This window comes from Sminthopsis crassicaudata, chromosome 1, assembly GCF_048593235.1.
Source record: "Sminthopsis crassicaudata isolate SCR6 chromosome 1, ASM4859323v1, whole genome shotgun sequence".
NCBI classification, from domain to species: Eukaryota; Metazoa; Chordata; class Mammalia; order Dasyuromorphia; family Dasyuridae; genus Sminthopsis; species Sminthopsis crassicaudata.
The window spans coordinates 403,090,864-403,103,986 of NC_133617.1; the positions used below are offsets into that span (position 1 = coordinate 403,090,864).

The 13,123-nt window shown below is 39.8% G+C and overlaps 1 pseudogene; it reads right to left on the reverse strand.

Annotated features, from left to right (window-relative positions):
* Window positions 1-242: 242 nt before the first annotated feature.
* LOC141550138 (RNA polymerase-associated protein RTF1 homolog pseudogene) lies at window positions 243-12,769 on the reverse strand (annotated as a pseudogene).
* Window positions 12,770-13,123: the final 354 nt, after the last annotated feature.

Here is a 13,123-nt window from a genome sequence, read left to right on the forward strand (position 1 = left end):
TGAGTCTTTCCCACTCGCCTTCTAGCCACTGAGCCACAAGTGGGCTGATACCCAACAAGTCAACATCAAGAGCTGCCTTTTTGATTATTACCACCTAGTAAGACCCCAACATCCCCCCTTTCTTTTGATTTAGATATTACACATAATGACACGATTCCATAAAGACATAGTATCCTAATACATGTTAGAAGTAGGTAACAAAGAACACGCTCAAATCATCACAAAATGGGACTTTAATACATGTTCCTAAGTCCTTCCCAGCACCCCTGCCGCTCCAGCCCAAAGAGGGCAAACCGAGGGAGAAGAGGAGAAGAGGAACATCCTCGTGGCGCATGCAGGGTCCGAAGCAGCAGGCTGGGCTTGCTCAAATAAGTCCTCGTTGTTTCTTATAATCTTCTAAATTCAGAGATCTTTTGGGGGCACCACCGTTGGCTGGGGGAGCCTTTGGAGTGATGGCCAGTGTCTTTAATTCCCAACTGGGAATTTGCAAGTCGATGTTCACATCAAAATCATGCGCTTTGAACAGGTCCTCTGAGAGGTCACTGGCTGACTTAGAGTCGATGTCTTTGTGCTCGTTCATCTCCTTAGGAGCATCTGGTAATGCCCCCGAGCCATATTGTGCGTTCAGCTGAGCCACGATGGCAGCTTGAACAGCAGGGTCTCTGGAATTGGAGACGATAGTCGGTTTGCAGTGCCGCCTAGTGAAGGGGTCCATCTGTTGATTTTTCATGTTGTGACTTTCAGCCACACGGGCTTTCTCAGCCTCAACAATGTTCCACTCCCGATTTCGTTGGTTGATGTCACTGATGGCAGAAATATTCTTTGTTCGTTGCCGATCTAGGGCCTCTGCCCTTTTCTCCAACTCAATCAGTTGATCTTGGATGTGTTTCGCCTTGGCTTGGTCTCCCAAATCTTCTGCTATGGCCTTCTCCTTCAGAAGCTGCATTTTTTTCATGGCATAGTTGGGTGGAGCTTTTCGGAATCTCGCTTTCTCTTTTACAATCTCTTCGATATCCCGATCATTGAATTGATAATTCAAAGTTTCTTGAATGGACACTTCCTTCTTGTTGATTTCATCCAAGGTAGGGAGCTGCAGGCCAGCAGAAAGCATCGCCTCTTTCCATTTCCTAAATTCACTTTCTGTGAACTCTTGGTTTGAGACAAACTCCAAGCGGATTACTCGCTGGTCGTTGCCATGCCTCAACTGCAATCCTTTATTTGTCCTAGTGCCACCCAACTGATAAGCCTTGGGTGTTTCTACCACGCCGGTGATTTCAGCAACCCGATAGACAGGTTTACTGTTGTGGTTGCCGATGCCAACCCGCACAAAACATCCTGGGACTGCCTTAGCAAAGAAAGGCATGTGACACCACTGTTCCAGCTTGTGCCGGGATAACCGCGCTCGGTTCAACTCTTCAGGCAGAGAAACTGGCTGGGATTTGGGAGGAACCTCTTCCTTTTCCTCTTCTTCATCAGATGATGTCATCCTAGATGAACCATCTGTCTTCTCACTGGACTTATCGTCCTCATCAGAGTAAACTTCACTTGTTTTTTAATGGTTGTTTTTTGGCAAGCAGCTCAGCTGTTCTATTCTTCCGTTTTTCTCTCTCTGCTTTCAGTTCTTCCATGGCCTGAGATTTTTTGTCTAGTTTGTTATCCTGCTTGGAATGCCGCTCCTTATTATGGGACATGAGCTGGGACTCTTGAATCTGTGTAAGTTTTTTCTTCTCTCGTTCTTCTTGTTTTTTCTTTTCCTCTTTCTTCTTGGCTATTTTTAATTTCTTCTTCATTTCAGACCTTCTCTTCAGCACCTCTCTCTTTTCTATCCTGTGAAACAATTCCTGTTCTCTCTCCTTCTCCGTCATTTGTTCTAAACGGGCCCTATCTTCTTCATCTCCCGTGAGGTCTTCTCCATACCCATGATGGAATTCCTCATCCTCAGAAGAAGAATCTGAATCTGAGCTGGAGGAGGAACTGTTACTGTTGGAGTCAGACACTTCACCTTCTTCAGGGGCTGAACTCTCAGCTGAGATGTCTTTGTCAGAGCTGTCTGAGGAAGCAGCTTTGTTTGTCTGTTTTTTCATGGTTCCCTTCTTCTCTATCTTCCTAGTTTTTCCTTTTTTCTTATTTTTTGCACCTCCAACTGTGCACTCATCATCACTGTCTGATGTTTTAGAGTCTGAAGAAGCGGCAGGCTGACTAACAGGTTGCTCCTCCTCCTTGGAGTCACTCCGTTTCCGTTTGGCTAGGGGCAAGAGCTCCTGATCCAGGTTCTCATCACTGCTGCTGTCCTCCATGTCAGAGTGGATCACAACACGGCTTTTCCGCTTCTTGTCCATGATGGTACCCCAGCTCCCACACCGGACGCCCTGTTCCGGTGCCAAAATGTAAAGTCCAAGCTTGCCCCCTCTGAAGGTTTCTGGAACATCCAGCCAGAGAGAAAGGTAGAATCTCGAATCCTCTTCTTCCTGAATCCTGGCTCCTTTTATACTCCCAGAGAATGGTGTAAACTCCTTTAAAGGTGTAAACTCCTTTCAGAAGACTAAAGGTGTAAACTCCTTTAAAGGGGAAGTATGTCCTGTGTAATAGAACTCTAGTGAACCAGTTTTCTTCATGGCATTCAGGGAAGTTCTTTCTCCTATGTAACCATTAACATGCTTTCTTATTTGTGCATATATTTACTTTGATTTCCCAACATTTATCACTTTCCTTTTTTTCTTTCTTTTTTTTTTCTTTTGATAACTTTTTATTGACAGTACGTATGCATGGGTAATTTCACGACATTATCCCTTGTATTCACTTCTGTTCTGAATTTTCCCCTCCCTCCACTCCCTCCCTTAATGGCATATAGTCTTATACATGTTAAATATGTTATAGTCTATCTTAGATACAATATATGTGTGCAGAACCGAACAGTTCTCTTGTTGTATAGGGAGAATTGGATCCAGAAGGTAAAAAGAACCTGGGAAGAAAAACAAAAATGCAAACAGTTTTCAACAGGAAAAACATTTCCTCTCACACCGATGTAACCATGATTGCAGTATAATCAAAAGGTTCTCTGGGGAGGGACTGGTCCTTCACCAATGGCTTTAGGAGAATCTGGGAACAGTGGCAAAGGGCGGCTTTTTCTTTTAACAGGGGTGGGCTGGAAGACCTGCCTCTAACACAACTTTGTAACCCCCCATGGAGCAGTGTTGTCACAGAATTTGAGCCCCTGGCTTTCAGGGTTGGATGGGAAGGCCAGGAAGACCAACTCCTTTCCAAAGAATGCTTCTGTTCAATCACTTGTTGAAGCAACACACATTTATCATCCATTTTCTTATTATACCAGGGACACTATCTGGGATGGAACAGGGATGGAAACACAAAAATAAGGCCATCCCTGCCCTCAAGGAGCTTGTGTTCTGTTTGGGGCTTCATCAACAACTGTGTTTAATCAGCTTTTTTCATTCCCCTTCCTTCATGTATCTAGAGCAAGGCCCCACTAGAGGGGATTCTCCTCCAAACAGCTGAAATTCAGAAAGCAAAAGTTGTTTTTTAGCAACAAGGAAACCTCTGAGCTTAACACTTTTGAGGATAATTAGTGAACATAGGAAGTTGGCAAGCTCCCTGTGAGCTTCTCCCCGGGCCTTCTCTGTGCTAATCCCATGGGAGGCCCCCTCCCCAGGGGCATCTTCCCAGCATCCTGACAGCCACCCAAACATTGGTTGATTTGAGTTGATTGGAGAGGCCCTTCGGTGTTTTTTGCCTGAGGTACAAAAGTGGCTACTTATTTATTACTGGGTGGACCCTCTTTTCAGGTGATGAAAGAGGCTTGAGAGGTTAAGGTTTGCAAGTAGCAAACAGGGGAGAGCAGACCCTCTGGCTCCAAGCTCAGAGTTCTTTCCCCTGGCCCTTGGTGGGCAGCTTCGGTCACTGAGAAATTCGCTTTTCCCTTGAGCTGAAGTCTGGATCCACTTCACTTCTGGCCTTTCCCCAAGCCTGACGAAACACCATCTCATTGGTGTGTGCGTATTTGAGATATCTGCAAATAAGAAAATCCTTATTTCTGTTCTGCTAATAACTTTCCCTTCCCTTTTAACCCAGAATAAAGATTCTTCATCTGGACTCCATTTTTTGACGGCTGTATTTTAGTAAAATTGTTTTCCCTTATAATCGTGTGCATTATATTTTATGCATTTAAAATGTGATTCTGAGAAGGGGTTCACAGCCTGCCCAAGGGACATTTAAGAACAATGGGCAATTGCTATTGGGGTATGGGCAAAGCCATCAGCTGCAGTGAGTAAGGGGATAGGGTAAGAAAACAAATTTTATTTAACGCTTTTTGTGTCTTAGTTCTATGCTAGAATGGAAGACAAGGTGATACGGGTGGGAAACAAAAAATTGGTTTTAGATTCCGATAGTCCACCTTCCTATTCCCCTTGCTTTCATACTTTCTGTGTGATCTTAGTCAATTTTCCTCCCTCTCTCCCTTCCTTTCTTCCTCCCTCCTGAACTATCCTGTTCATAATCTCTTATAGCACTAAAGTATTCCATCATAGCCACACAACACATTTTATTCAGCCATTCCTCAATTGATGGACAGTCCTTCCATTTTCAACTTTTTGCAACCACAAAAAAGACCTGCTATAAATATTTTTATACACATAGGTCCTTTCCTCTTTTCTCTGACCTTTTGGAGTTAGACCTAGTAGTGGTATTGTTGAATTAAAGAGTATGCACAGTTCTATAGTCCATTAAGCATAGTTCTACATTGTTCTCTAGAGTGATGGGGACGATTCACAACTCCACCAACAAGGGATGAGTATTGAGCAAATTTTGTAACCCCCATGAACCTTAACTTTTCTTTATGAGTAAAATGATGGGATTATACTTATGTATTTCTAGTTAAAAGATCTATGAATTTATAATCTAAACTCCTACTGAAATACTCAATATTCAGAATACCACCTCTAAGTTCTCCCTCTCTCTTGTCTGATTTTTATTCTTCCACTGTTGTGCTCTTCCTTTTAACTCTTTCCTATTTATTTTGCATGTATCTTACTCTCCCTGTATTTGTTCTTTACTCATTTGTAAGCTCATTGAGGGCAGGAAATGTCTTTTACCTTTTTTTTTTTTTTTTTTTTTTTTTTTTTTTTGTATCCCCAGAGCTTAGCATAGTGCCTATCTTATAGTTGGTGCTTAATAAATATTTATTGTTTGATTGATCTCCCCCCCGCCCCCAGGCTGGGGTTAATTGACTTGCCCAGGGTCACACAGTTAAGAAAGTGTTAAGTGTCTGAGACTAGATTTGAACTCGGGTCCTCTTGAATTCAGGGCTGGTGCTCTATCCACTGAGCCACCTAGCTGCCCCCTGTTTGATCTTAAAATTTTTGTCATGATTCCTTTGATATGAAGGCATTAGCTTCCATAGTATTTTTGGCCTTTTTGCATTCATTATTTTTTTCTTTTTAATTATTTTTTTTAATTAATAACCACTTTTATAATAACCACTTTTATAAGATTAGTCCTGAAAGCAGTTCTTCTTAGTTGACCATCTCTCTCCTTCACTGATTTAAAACACTAGGAACAACCCCTTCCTGGCTCTCTGTGTAGCATAATGAAAGTTTAGTCTCTTGGTTCAGTTCTGCTTTCTTTAGACTGAAAGCTCTTTGGAAGCAGGAATTGGGAATCCTGTTTTCTGTTTTCTACATTATCTAATAGAAGCCTTAGCTATAATGGATATTTCTTTTTTCTTTTTCTTTTTTTTTTTTTTTATTTATTCATTTTTCCAAATTATCCCCTCCCTCCCTCCACTCCCTGCCCCCGATGGCAGGTAATCCCATACATTTTACATGTGTTACAATATAACCTAGATACAATATATGAGTGTAAATACCATTTTCTTGTTGCACATTAATTATTAGCTTCCGAAGGTCTAAGTAACCTGGGTAGATAGACAGTAGTGCTAACAATTTACATTGGCATCCCAGTGTTCCTTCTCTGGGTATAGTTATTTCTGTCCATCATTGATCAGCTGGAAGTGAGTTGGCTCTTCTTTATGTTGAAGATTTCCACTTCCATCAGAATACATCCTCATACAGTATTGTTGTTGAAGTGTATAGTGATCTTCTGGTTCTGCTCATTTCACTCAGCAACAGTTGATTTAAGTCTCTCCAAGCCTTTCTGTATGCCTCCTGCTGGTCATTTCTTACAGAGCAATAATATTCCATAACCTTCATATACCACAATTTACCCAACCATTCTCCAATGGATGGACATCCATTCAACTTCCAGTTTCTAGCTACAACCCAAAGAGCTGCCACAAACATTTTGGCACATACAGGTCCCTTTCCACTCTTTAGTATTTCTTTGGGATATAATCCCAATAATAGCAATGCTGGGTCAAAGGGTATGCACAGTTTGACAACCTTTTGGGCATAGTTCCAAATTGCTCTCCAGAATGGCCGGATTCTTTCACAACTCCACCAACAATGTATCAGTGTCCCAGTTTTCCCACATCCCCTCCAACATTCATCATTATTTGTTCCTGTCATTTTAGCCAATCTGACAGGTGTGTAGTGGTATCTCAGAGTTGTCTTAATTTGCATTTCTCTGATCAGTAGTGATTTGGAACACTCTTTCATATGAGTGGAAATAGTTTCAATTTCATCATCTGAGAATTGTCTGTTCATATCCCTTGACCATTTATCCATTGGAGAATGGTTTAGTTTCCTGTAAATCAGGGTCAGTTCTCTATATATTTTAGAAATGAGACCTTTGTCAGAACCTTTCCTTTTAAAAATATGTTCCCAATTTGTTACTTCCTTTCTAATCTTGTTTGCATTAGTATTGTTTGTACAGAAACTTTTTAGTTTGATGTAATCAACATCTTCTATTTTGTGGTCAATAATGATCTCTAATTCTCCTCTGGTCATAAATTCCTTCCTCCTCCACAGGTGTGAGAGGTAGACTATTCTCTGTTCCTCTAATCTATTTATGATCTCATTCTTTATGCCTAAATCATGGACCCATTTTGATCTTATCTTGGTATATGGTGTTAAGTGTGGGTCCATATCTAATTTCTGCCATACTAATTTCCAGTTTTCCCAACAGTTTCTTCCGAATAATGAATTTTTGTCCCTAATATTGGTATCTTTGGGTCTGTCAAAGATTAGATTGCTATAGATGTACCCTTTTTTTGTCCTTTGTATCTAATCTGTTCCACTGATCTACCGTTCTATTTCTTAGCCAGTACCAAATGGTTTTGGTGACTGCTGCTATGTAATATAGCTTTAGGTCAGGTACACTTAGACCACCTTCCTCTGACTTTTTTTTCATTAGTTCCCTTGTAATTCTCGACCTTTTATTCTTCCATATGAATTTTGTTGTTATTTTTTCTAGGTCATAACAATAGTTTCTTGGGAGTCTGATTGGTATAGCGCTAAATAAATAGATTAGTTTGGGGAGTATTGTCATCTTTATTATATTCGCTCGGCCTATCCAAGAGCACTGAATGTCTTTCCAATTATTTAAATCTGACTTTATTTTTGTGGCAAGTGTTTTGTAATTTTTCTCCTATAATTCCTGACTATTCTTTGATAGATGGATTCCCCAAAACTTTATATTCTCAACATTTGTTTGGAATGGAATTTCTCTTTGTATCTCTTGCTGTTGCATTTTGTTGGTGATATATCAGAATGCTGAGGATTTATGTGGATTTATTTTGTATCCTGCCACTTTGCTAAAATTCTGAAGTATTTCTAAGAGCTTTTTAGCGGAGTCTTTTTTTTTTTATTTTATAATTATAACATTATTTTGACAGTACATATGCATGGGTAATTTTTTACAACATTATCCCTTGCACTTACTTCTATTCAGATTTTTTCCCTTCCTCCCCCAACCCCCTCCCCCATATGGCAAGCAGTCTTATATATGTTAAATATATTACAGTATATTCTAGATACAATATATGTGTGTAGAACCGAATTTTTTGTTGCACAGGAAGAATTGGATTCAGAGGTAAAAATAACAATTTACATTCATTTCCCAGTGTTCCTTTTCTGGATGTAGCTGGTTCTGTCCATCATTAATCAATTGGAATTGGATTAGCTCTTCTCTATGGTGAAGAAATCCACTTCCATCAGCATACATCCTCGTACAGTATCATTGTTGAAGTGTATAATGATCTTCTGGTTCTGCTCGTTTCACTCAGCATCAGTTGATGTAAGTCTCTCCAAGCCTCTCTGTATTTCTCCTGTTGATCATTTCTTATAGAACAATAATATTCCATAACATTCGTATACCATAGTTTACCCAACCATTCTCCAATGGATGGACATCCATTCATCTTCCAGCTTCTAGCCACGATGAAAAGGGCTGCCACCAACATTTTGGCACATACAGGTCCCTTTCCCTTCTTTAGTAGTTCCTTGGGTTATAAGCCCAGTAGTAGTATGGCTGGGTCAAAGGGTATGCACATTTTGATAACTTTTCCGGCATAATTCCAGATTGCTCTCCAGAATGGTTGGATTCTTTCACAACTCCACCAACAATGCATCAGTGTCCCAGTTTTCCCACAGCCCCTCCAACATTCATCGTTATTTGTTCCTGTCATCTTAGCCAATCTGACAGGTGTGTAATGATACCTCAGAGTTGTCTTAATTTGCATTTCTCTGATCAATAGTGATTTGGAACACTCTTTCATATGAGTGGAAATAGTTTTAATTTCATCATCTGAAAATTGTCTGTTCATATCTTTGATCATTTATCAATTGGAGAATGGCTTGATTTCTTATAAATTAAAGTCAATTCTCTGTATATTTTGGAGATGAGGCCTTTATCAGAACCTTTAACTGTAAAAATTTTTTCCCAATTTGCTACTTCCCTTCTAATCTTGTTTGCATTAGTTTTGTTTGTGCAGAAACTTTTTAATTTGGCATAATCAAAATGTTCTATTTTGTGATCAATAATGGTCTCTAGTTCTCCCTTGGACACAAACTCCTTCCTCCTCCACAAGTCTGAGAGGTAAACCATCCCATGTTCCTCCAATTTATTTATGATTTCGTTCTTTATGTCTAAATCTTGGACCCATTTTGATCTAATCTTAGTATGTGGTGTTAAATGTGGGTCCATGCCTAGTTTCTGCCATGCTAATTTCCAGTTTTCCCAGCAGTTTTTGTCAAATAATGAATTCTTATCCCAAAAGTTGGGATCTTTGGGTTTGTCAAAGATTAGATTTCTATTTTTATTCACTATCTTGCCCTGTGAACCTAACCTATGCCACTGATCAACTAGTCTATTTCTTAGCCAATACCAAATGGTTTTGGTGACTGTTGCTTTATAATATAGCTTTAGGTCAGGTACACTTAGACCACCTTCCTCTGACTTTTTTTTTTCATTAGTTCCCTTGCAATTCTCGACCTTTTATTCTTCCATATGAATTTTGTTGTTATTTTTTCTAGGTCATTACAATAGTTTCTTGGGAGTCTGATTGGTATAGCACTAAATAAATAGATTAGTTTGGGGAGTATTGTCACCTTTATTATATTCACTCGGCCTATCCAAGAGCACTGAATGTCTTTCCAATTATTTAAATCTGACTTTATTTTTGTGGCAAGTGTTTTGTAATTTTTCTCCTATAATTCCTGACTATTCTTTGGTAGATGGATTCCCCAAAACTTTATATTCTCAACATTTGTTTGGAATGGAATTTCTCTTTGTATCTCTTGCTGTTGCATTTTGTTGGTGATATAGAGGAATGCTGAGGATTTATGTGGATTTATTTTGTATCCTGCGACTTTGCTAAAATTCTGAATTATTTCTAATAGCTTTTTAGCAGAGTCTTTGGGGTTCTCTAAGTATACCATCATGTCATCTGCGAAAAGTGACAATTTGATTTCTTCATTTCCTACTCTAATTCCTTGAATCTCTTTCTCGGCTCTTATTGCCGAGGCTAGAGTTTCTAGTACTATATTGAATAGTAATGGTGATAGTGGGCAACCTTGTTTCACTCCTGATCTCACAGGGAAAGGTTCTAGTTTATCACCATTACATATGATGTTCACTGAAGGTTTTAAATATATGCTCCTTATTATTTTAAGGAATAGTCCATTTATTCCTATACTCTCAAGCGTTTTTAGTAGGAATGGATGTTGGATTTTATCAAATGCTTTTTCTGCATCTATGGAGATGATCATATGGTTTTTATTAATTTGATTATTAATATGGTCAATTATACTAATAGTTTTCCTAATATTAAACCAGCCCTGCATTCCTGGTATAAATCCCACTTGGTCATAGTGTATTATCCTGGGGATGAGTTTCTGAAGTCTATTTGCTAATATCTTATTTAAGATTTTAGCATCAATATTCATTAACGAAATTGGTCTATAGTTTTCTTTCTCAGTTTTCGATCTACCTGGTTTAGGTATCAGTACCATGTCTGTGTCATAGAAGGAATTTGGTAGGACTCTTTCAATCCCTATTTTTTCAAATAGTTTACATAGCATTGGAGTTAGTTGTTCTTTAAATGTTTGGTAGAATTCACCTGTAAATCCATCTGGTCCTGGGGACTTTTTCTTAGGAAGTTGGTTAATAGCTTGGTCTATTTCTTTTTCTGAGATGGGACTATTTAGACTACTTACTTCTTCCTCTGTTAATCTGGGCAAGCAAGCTATAGTTTTGAAGGTATTCTTCCATTTCATTTAAGTTATCGAATTTATCGGCATAAAGTTGAGCAAAGTAGCTCCTAACTATTGTTCTAATTTCCACTTCATTAGTGGTGAGTTCACCCTTTTCATTTTCAAGACTATCAATTTGCTTTTTCTCTTTCCTTTTTTTAATCAGGTTTAGTAAGGGTTTGTCTATTTTGTTGGTTTTTTTCATAAAACCAACTCTTAGTTTTATTAATTAATTCAATAGTTTTTTTACTTTCAATTTTATTAATCTCACCTTTTATTTTTTGAATTTCAAGTTTTGTGTTTGTCTGGGGGTTTTTAATTTGTTCCTTTTCTAGCAATTTTAGTTGTAAGGCCAATTCGTTGGCCCTCTCTTTCTCTATTTTATGCAAGTAGGCCTGTAGAGATATAAAACTTCCCCTTATTACTGCTTTGGCTGTATCCCACACATTTTGGTATGAGCTTTTTAGCAGAGTCTTTGGGGTTCTCTAAGTATACCATCATGTCATTTGCAAAGAGTGATGGTTTGATTTCCTCATTTCCTACTCTACTTCCTTGAATCTCTTTCTCGGCTCTTATTGCTGAGGCTAGCGTTTCTAGTACTATATTGAATAGTTATGGTGATAGTGGGCAACCTTGTTTCACTCCTGATCTTTCTGGGAAAGGTTGCAGTTTATTTCTATTGCATATGATGCTTACTGAAGGTCTTCAATATATGCTCCTGATTATTCTAAGGAATAATCCATTTATTCCTATACTCTCAAGAGTTTTTAGAAGGAATGGATGTTGGATTTTGTCAGATGCTTTTTCTGCATCTATTGAGATGATCATATGGTTCCTATTAATTTGATTATTAATATGGTCAATTATACTAATCGTTTTCCTAATATTAAACCAGCCCTGCATTCCTGGTATGAATCCTACTTGATCATAGTGTATTATCCTGGGGATGATTTTCTGAAGTCTTTTTGCTAATATCTTATTTAAGATTTTAGCATCAATATTCATTAAGGAAATTGGTCTATAATTTTCTTTCTCAGTTTTCGATCGACCTGTTTTAGGTATCAGTACCATGTCTGTGTCATAAAAGGAGTTTGGTAGGACTCCTTCATTCCTTATTTTTTCAAATAGTTTATATAGCATTGGGGCTAATTGTTCTTTAAATGTTTGGAAGAATTCACATGTAAATCCATCTGGTCCAGGGGATTTTTTCCTGGGGAGTTGATTAATAGCTTGTTCTATTTCTTTTTCTGAAATGGGACTATTTAAGCAATTTATTTCCTCCTCTGTTAATCTAGGAAGCCTATATTTTTGGAGGAAGTCATCCATTTCACTTAAGTTATCAAATTTATTGGCATAAAGTTGGGCAAAGTAACTCCTTATTATTTCTCTAATTTCCTCTTCATTGGTGGAAAGATCCCCCTTTTCATCTGTAAGACTAACAATTTGATTTTCCTCTTTCTTTTTCTGATCAGATTTATCAAAGGTTTATCTATTTTATTGGCTTTTTCATAAAACCAACTCTTGGTTTTATTTATTAATTCAATAGTTTTTTTTACTTTCAATATTATTGATTTCTCCTTTTAATTTTTGTATTTCAAGTTTAATTTTTGGTTGGGGGTAAAATTTAAAATTTTTTAAAATTACATGAATCAGTTAGTCCCAAGTCCTACTGGTCTTCCAGCTACTTCCCTGAATCATTGCCCAGCGTGAATATTGAGACAGTTATTACTCCAATTCACTATACCTTACGGGTGCTGCAATAGAGTATTGAAAAGTGAGTCCTGGATTTGAAGTTGGAAGCCCTGAGGTTGAGTCTTAACACTGCTAGATATTGGCCATGTTATTCTAAGCAATTTTAACCGGCACCGGACACGGACCTCCCTTTCTCGGCTGAGGGAGAAGGCCCGGAGAAGGCCCGGGAGCGCCGCTCCTTCCTCCCGGCCGCGCTCGGCAGCGCTCCGTACCTCTCTCCCGGGAATAACGGCGCACGCGTCCCGAGAGGGCGCCCGAGGGGCTGGGCCCGGTCTCTTCCTGGGCTCGCGGCCCGCGAAAGCGCGGGCGGCCCTCAGGTTTCCCACGGGATTCCACAGATCTCCCCCCTCCCCCATGGCGGGGAAGATGGCTGTAGGATGTCCCCAGGTGTTACATCCCGAGCCCTTCCGACACTGTTCTCTCCCACCTAGGTTGGAGGAGGCGGAAGCAGGACGGGCAGCCAAGCGCGGCCGGGCGGGGCCCAGCGCTCTCCGCCTCCTCCCGGAGAATCGAGGCGGCTCGGTCCGAGGCGGGGGACCGGGGTTGAGCCTGCCCGCCGCGTGCCCGAGGGAGGTTACCCGGGCTCCGCGCCGGGGCCTCCTCCTCCGAGAGGAGAGCCTGAATGAAGCGCGCGGCCTGGAGCGCGGTTTCAGGCTGCTCCCTGAGCCTCCGGCACAGTTTGGGGAAAGGGGGCGATCGGCGCTTCTGCT